Below are 6,777 nucleotides of genomic sequence, written 5' to 3' on the forward strand. Positions count from 1 at the left end.
AAATTTATAATTTTGCAGGACATAAGAAAAAATAATAAAATGTCCTCCCTAGTTGTCCAATGGTACCAAATTCAGACATAATTCTGTTCTAAATTCCAACAGATGCAGAATGATATACACTAATTGACTTGTGCCTAGTGTTATTCTCCAAATCCCTCCACAAAGAGAGCCTGTACCTCTTTGCATTTAAATTCCAAAATAAAGTTCTTATTTAGTGTAGAAAAGGGGTCTCCAAACTTTTTCTGTAAGTCGAGCTACTTATGTTCAGTAAAAATCACAATGAGCTACGATAGTTATTAGTGTTGTAATAATGACCACATCAGACAAGATTACATTAGAAGCCACCTTATGCAAGATTACCAGCAGTGATCATCAAAGTGCATCAGGCATTGTTAAAAGAAGTTTGTCAATGTCGAATGGCTATGTATGTAGCACTTAAGCATTGAAGACTGCCTATGCGGTAAAGGGCAAATTTAACCAAAAAATAAATAAAAATCACATAGCTCAGTGCAGCAAGTCACCATGATAGGTAAAGAGAAGGAAAGTGCCATACGTAACATTGTACAGTGCGTTCCTGTCTTTTCCATGCACTTGCGCACAATGTGCTGCCTAGCGCCGACACAGGCACCCTTGCACCATGTTGCAAGGGTGCATTTTTTGCAGACAGGATTGTTTTTGTGCAGGAAGGAGTATCGTCCTGGCACAAAAACAATCCTGAGAGGCATTTTTCTCTTTCTAGGTGTACTGCAGAATATAGCACACGTAGAAAGAGAAAGCAACGAGGAGAAATGAAGATGTTTCTCCTTGTTACGCCTCACTTTGGAAGGCATAGAATTTTGACACATTCACAGATCTAATAGTAATAGTAAAACTGGGAATGCACCAAAATCCATGGGAGGATGCGTGGGAACACCCATGCTCCTCCCTTGGAACACCATCCCAAGGCAGAGTAACGAAATGCAGCGATTTGTGCTGCTTTGCATTACTCTAGATCTATCAACACAGACAAGGCCACTCAAGGTGGCCTTGCATGGCTTGAAAAATCCAACTTAATAGTTGTGTCGCACTTGCACCCTGTTTCGTGGGACAAGAGTGACAACTCTTCTTTAAATATATCCCTATGTTCCATTTCTGAAATTCTTGAGGCATCCTATCTGCCTAATTTAACTGCAGCACAAATGTTGAAATTGGTTGCATTGACAAGAGCTTGATGTCAGAAGACCTGAATGTGACAGCTTACACAGACAGCCAGTATGGGTTCGGTGTGGCCCATGATTTTGGTCATCTGTGGTCACAAAGAGGTTTTATGACATCTTGGGGAGTTTTCATTTAAAAACAGTCAATATACTTGGTTGCTGAAAACAATACAGTAGCCAAAGTAGACTGCTGTGGTCAAGTCTACTACTAATAATGCTACAAAAGATATGGTCACTCTTAGAAATAATTATTCTGACCAAGTGGCCAGATATTGTGCACATGAGGATGAGACAGTGGTTCAAGAAACTGAAAATGATGACTAAAGAATAAAATGCTTGCAAATTAAAGAAAATGTAGATTGCTTTTTACTGAGTTCAATTTGAACTTCTCTAAATGAGTTGGGAATCATTCAGGTGGAATCCAGAGAGGGTAAGAAAAGAAATTAGAAAAATTAGGTTACAGGGAAAATCAAGATTTTACCGCTGATCATAAGTATGTATTAGCTGACACAATGCTGTACCCATTGGCTAAACATTTAGAAAATGGGGGCGTGGCTTGGCGCCGTAGGAAGATGGCCGCCTTCACCGGAGCTTCATGATCGCAACGGAGGCACAGGGAGGCAGCTTGTTTATCCTGTATAATTTCACTACTGCTGAAGAGAAGAAAAGTTAGGGGAATATGCCTGGGCAGGATTATTTCCCTTGAAATTAAGTAAAAGCTATTTTGTAAGCCTTTTTTCAATGACTTACATCGTCTGAGGAATTTATTGCAACCAACATTTAGTTTTTTACTTTTCACCTCATAATTTCGTTTTTTGCTCTATTCACCGTGGTCTAAGTGTTTCTTTATGCACTTTTTGGTTTAAAGGTGTGTATCTATGCTCTGTATTCAACGTATTTTCCTTTTTGGAACATTTGGTCCACCGTAAGGAACATTTTGGACTACTCTCTTTTCTGAGATGAACCTCACTTCATAAAATATATGCTTTACTATATATTGGGCAGAATTATTAATCTTTGCTTATGGGCAGATCGAGGAACCCTCAATTGACTAGCAACAAAGTACAAAGCAATAAAAGCTCTGAAAATATTTATTTGTCAAACTCATTTGCTCCTTTATCAAATATGGAGACTGCCAGGGCTACTACTCTTGATGCTACTCTCTTAGCACCTGTTTCTCCCCCTACTGTTATTAATAAAATATTGTCCACGCTTCCAGTAATGGTTTCGACGTCCACGATAAGAGAGCTAAAAAGGATCCTCCATCTCCTCTTAAAGTTGTTGATACCATATCTATGGAGTTACTTCTTGAGGGAATAAGAGCGCTTAAACCCTATATGAAGGATACAAATAAACAATTACAAATATTAAAAGACTAATGGTCTCTTGTGGAAAACAGAGTCTCTCATGTGGAACGAAGAGTGGAAGTGCTTGAGGATTCAGTGGCGGTTATTCAATCTCTGCAACCTGAAGTTACTATGTTAAAAAAGCATGCAGAGGATATAGAAAATTGGAACCGTAGGAATAATCTACGTATCTATGGTCTACCTGAAGGCTCAGAATCTTAATCTTTCTTTCAAGCATTTCTGACCAAGATTCTGGACCTGCCTACTTCTCCTGTTTTGAATATACAAAGAGCGCAGACTTGGTCATCCCTCACATTTGGCTTCAACGTCAAAGAAACCAAGAGGAATAATACTTTATTTTTTGGAGTATGTAGACTTGCTCAAGGTTCTCAGAGCAGCAAAAGCTAAAGATCGTATCACGTGGTCAGTTTCCAATCTTTTTTTTGCTCAGAATTATGCTAAATATACAGCAGACAAACGAAAGACATTTCTGGATATGCGTCCGGCACTGAAGTCACTTAATGCTCAGTATGGTCTCTTTCATCCCTGTTTGTTCAAGGTGACCTACAATAATAAGACCACAACATATGAAGATCCAGCATTACTTCAGCAATTTATTGAGTCTTGTAGAGGTGAAACAATGGACACTTCCAAATTATCAGGGACTTGAATATTGTATTTTTGTTTTTCTACTATGTTCTTATTTAATGGATATGCCCATTTTTGATTTCTGTCATCTTAAATGTGTTCAATTGGCCATGGTTTTCACTGTTTCCTATGTTCCTTTCTTTTTAGATCTTCATGCATTTACGTACTCGTTTTCTGTGGTAACAACCTATGTGGTCGGGTCTCTCTTCCCTTCGTATCTGCGGTCGTGGAGTGAAGGTTGCGTCGTCTTCCCTTTGTGGTTTCACCACCCTCATGTTGTTTTTGTCTTATAGTTATGTTTTTATTACTTCGTTATGTGTTTTTTCTGTAGTTTTCAAGTTTTCTTTCTTATTTTGTCCTGTTTGTTTTCTTTCACTTCATCTCTTCTGCTCTTACTATTTTTTCCTCCTTTTCTTTCTATTTTCTTATGCTCATAGTTCTATTTTTCTTTTTCTGTACATCAAATGTTTTCTTTTAGTTCAATTTCTTCATATTAATAGGTGGTTTATATGCATTAATTTCATGGTTATATTACATTTTATATATATTAAATGACAATTAGATTTCTTGCTTGGAATGCTAAAGGTTTGGGATACCCAATAAAGTGTCAAAGAGTTTTAACACATATTTTAAAATTGAAAGCTGATATTGCTCTGTTGCAAGAGACTCACCTAACAGGTGATGAGGTAGCTAAACTTAAGAGACAATGGGTAGGTCATGTTTTTGCATCTCTAGGTACGGGGAAAGGAAATGGGGTTACTATACTGTGTCATAAGGCTTTGACCATTACTGTTTTTTCTCAAGATTCTGATGAGCAGGGTAGATGGGTTATAGTTTCAATTAATATTAATAAAGTACCTCTAACTATATTTAATGTTTATGCGCCAACCCAACCTGATAAATCCTTTTGGAATGAAATATTAACTAAGTTAATGACTCTTTCAGATGAATATTGGATTTTTTGTGGTGATTGTTATATGGTTATGGATCCCTTTCTTGACCGCAAATCCAATTCTAGATTTGTTCCATCTGCCATATTTTCACAGTTTACCTCCATGATTCAACAAAGAGCATCAACAGATGTTTGGAGATTGTGCAACCCCACATCACAGGAATTTTCCTTTTTTTCCCCAGTACATTCTTCCCCATCGAGGATTGATTATCTGTTTGTCTCACAACCTCTTGTACAACATGTTTTGGGTTCAGAGATTGGTTCCATATTAATCTCGGATCATGCTACTGTGAGCATGGACCATGATCTTATCGCACATAATCAGCCAAATAATAGATGGAGATTTAATAATTCATTACTTCTCAATAGTAATTTTACTCAGCTTTTTGAGAAGTTTGTCGCACAGTTCTTTGTAGAAAACGATACCCCTCAGATATCGGTTCAAATTATTTGGGATACATTCAAAGTGGCCTCAAGGGCTTTTATTGTATCTTATATTGCCAACAAAAAGAAAAGGGCTGATAAAAACTTACTTCGTTTAATGAATCGCATCAAACAATTAGAAAACCTTTACTACTCTTCCAAATCTACAAGTTGTCTTAATGATTTACTTTAAGCTAAATTTAACTTCAATAAAAATTCTGCAAGGACAACAACTGACTGCAAAGCACTGAAGACGGATTCCTGGACCTGAGGACCTGTAAAGGAAGGGGACCAAGTCCAAAAGTCACGAAAGTGTCCAGGGGGGGGCAGGAGCCCACTAATCCCCGGATGAAGGTGCAAAAGGGCTGCCTCTGGGTGGAAGAAGCTGAAGATTCTGCAACAACGGAAGGTGCCAGGAACTTCTCCTTTGCACAGAAGATGTCCCACGGTGTGCTGGAGGATGCAGAGTTGTTTCCACACAGAAAGACCACGAACAAGCGTTGCTACGTGCAAGAGTCGCGGTTGAAGAAAATGGGTGTTGCCTGGGCCCCGGAAGGACCAGGAGGTTGTCCCTTGGAGGAGGAGACAGAGGGGGCGCTCAGCAGCACAGAGAGCCCACACCAAAGCAGGCAGCACCCGCAGAAGTACTTGAACAGGCATTCAAGAAATCGGAGCTCGGCGGTCATCTCAACACTACAAAAGAGGATCCCACGAAATCGCTGGTCAACTCAGCGAGTTGAGCAATGCAGAACGGAGTGCTGGGGACCTGGGCTGTGCTGTGCATGAAGGATTCCTTGCAAAAGTGCACAGAAGCCCTAGTAGCTGCAGATCATGCAGTACACAGGATTACTATCTGGCGTGGGGAGGCAAGGATTTACCTCCACCAAATTTGGACAGAAGGACCACTGGACTGTCGGGGTCACTTGGATCCAGCTCCTGTGTTCCAGGGACCACGCTCGTCAAGATGAGAGGGGACCCAGAGGACTGGTGATGCAGAAGTTTGGTGCCTGTGTTAGCAGGGGGAAGATTCCGTTGACCCACAGGAGATTTCTTCTTGGCTTCCAGTGCAGGGTGAAGGCAGACAGCCCTCAGAGCATGCACCACCAGGAAACAGTCGAGAAAGCCGGCAGAATTAGGCACTACAATGTTGCTGGTAGTCATCTTGCTACTTTGTTGCAGTTTTGCAGGCGTCCTGGAGCAGTCAGCGGTCGATCCTTGGCAGAAGTCGAAGAGGGAGATGCAGAGGTACTCTGGTGAGCTCTTGCATTCGTTATCTGAAGAGAAACCCACAGGAGAGACCCTAAATAGCCCTCAGAGGAGGATTGGCCACTTAACCAGGTAAGCACCTATCAGGAGGGGTCTCTGACGTCACCTGCTGGCACTGGCCACTCAGAGCGGTCCATTGTGCCCTCACACCTCTGCATTCAAGATAGCAGAGGTCTGGGATACACTGGAGGAGCTCTGGGCACCACCCTTGGGGTGGTGATGCACAGGGGAGTTGTCACTCCCCTTTCCTTTGTCCAGTTTTGCGCCAGAGCAGGGGCTGGGGGATCCCTGAACTGGTGTAGACTGGCTTATGCAAGGAAGGCACCATCTGTGCCCTTCAAAGCATTTCCAGAGGCTGGGGGAGGCTACTTCTCCCCAGCCCTTAATACCTATTTCCAAAGGGAGAGGGTGTAACACCCTCTCTCAGAGGAAATCCTTTGTTCTGCCTTCCTGGGACTGGGCTGCCCAGACCCCAGGAGGGCAGAAGCCTGGCTGTGGGTTGGCAGCAGCAGTAGCTGCAGTGAAAACCCCTGAGAGCTAGTTTGGCAGTACCCGGGGTCCATGCTGGAGCCCCGGGATGCATGGGATTGGCCCCCCCATACCAGATTTGGGATGGGGGGACAATTCCATGATCTTAGACATGTTACATGGCCATATTCGGAGTTACCATTGTGACGCTACATATAGTTATTGACCTATATGTAGTGCACGCGTGTAATGGTGTCCCCGCACTCACAAAGTCCAGGGAAATTGCCCTAAACAGTGTGGGGGCACCTTGGCTAGTGCCAGGGTGCCCTCACATTTAGTAAGTTTGCATCTAACCTTCACTAAGTGAGGGTTAGACATATAGGTGACTTATAAGTTAAGTGCAGTGTAAAATGGCTGTGAAATAACATGGACGTTATTTCACTCAGGCTCCAGTGGCAGTCCTGTGTAAGAATTGTCT

The sequence above is a fragment of the Pleurodeles waltl genome, chromosome 4_2 (genome assembly GCF_031143425.1).
Source record: "Pleurodeles waltl isolate 20211129_DDA chromosome 4_2, aPleWal1.hap1.20221129, whole genome shotgun sequence".
Classification (NCBI taxonomy): domain Eukaryota; kingdom Metazoa; phylum Chordata; class Amphibia; order Caudata; family Salamandridae; genus Pleurodeles; species Pleurodeles waltl.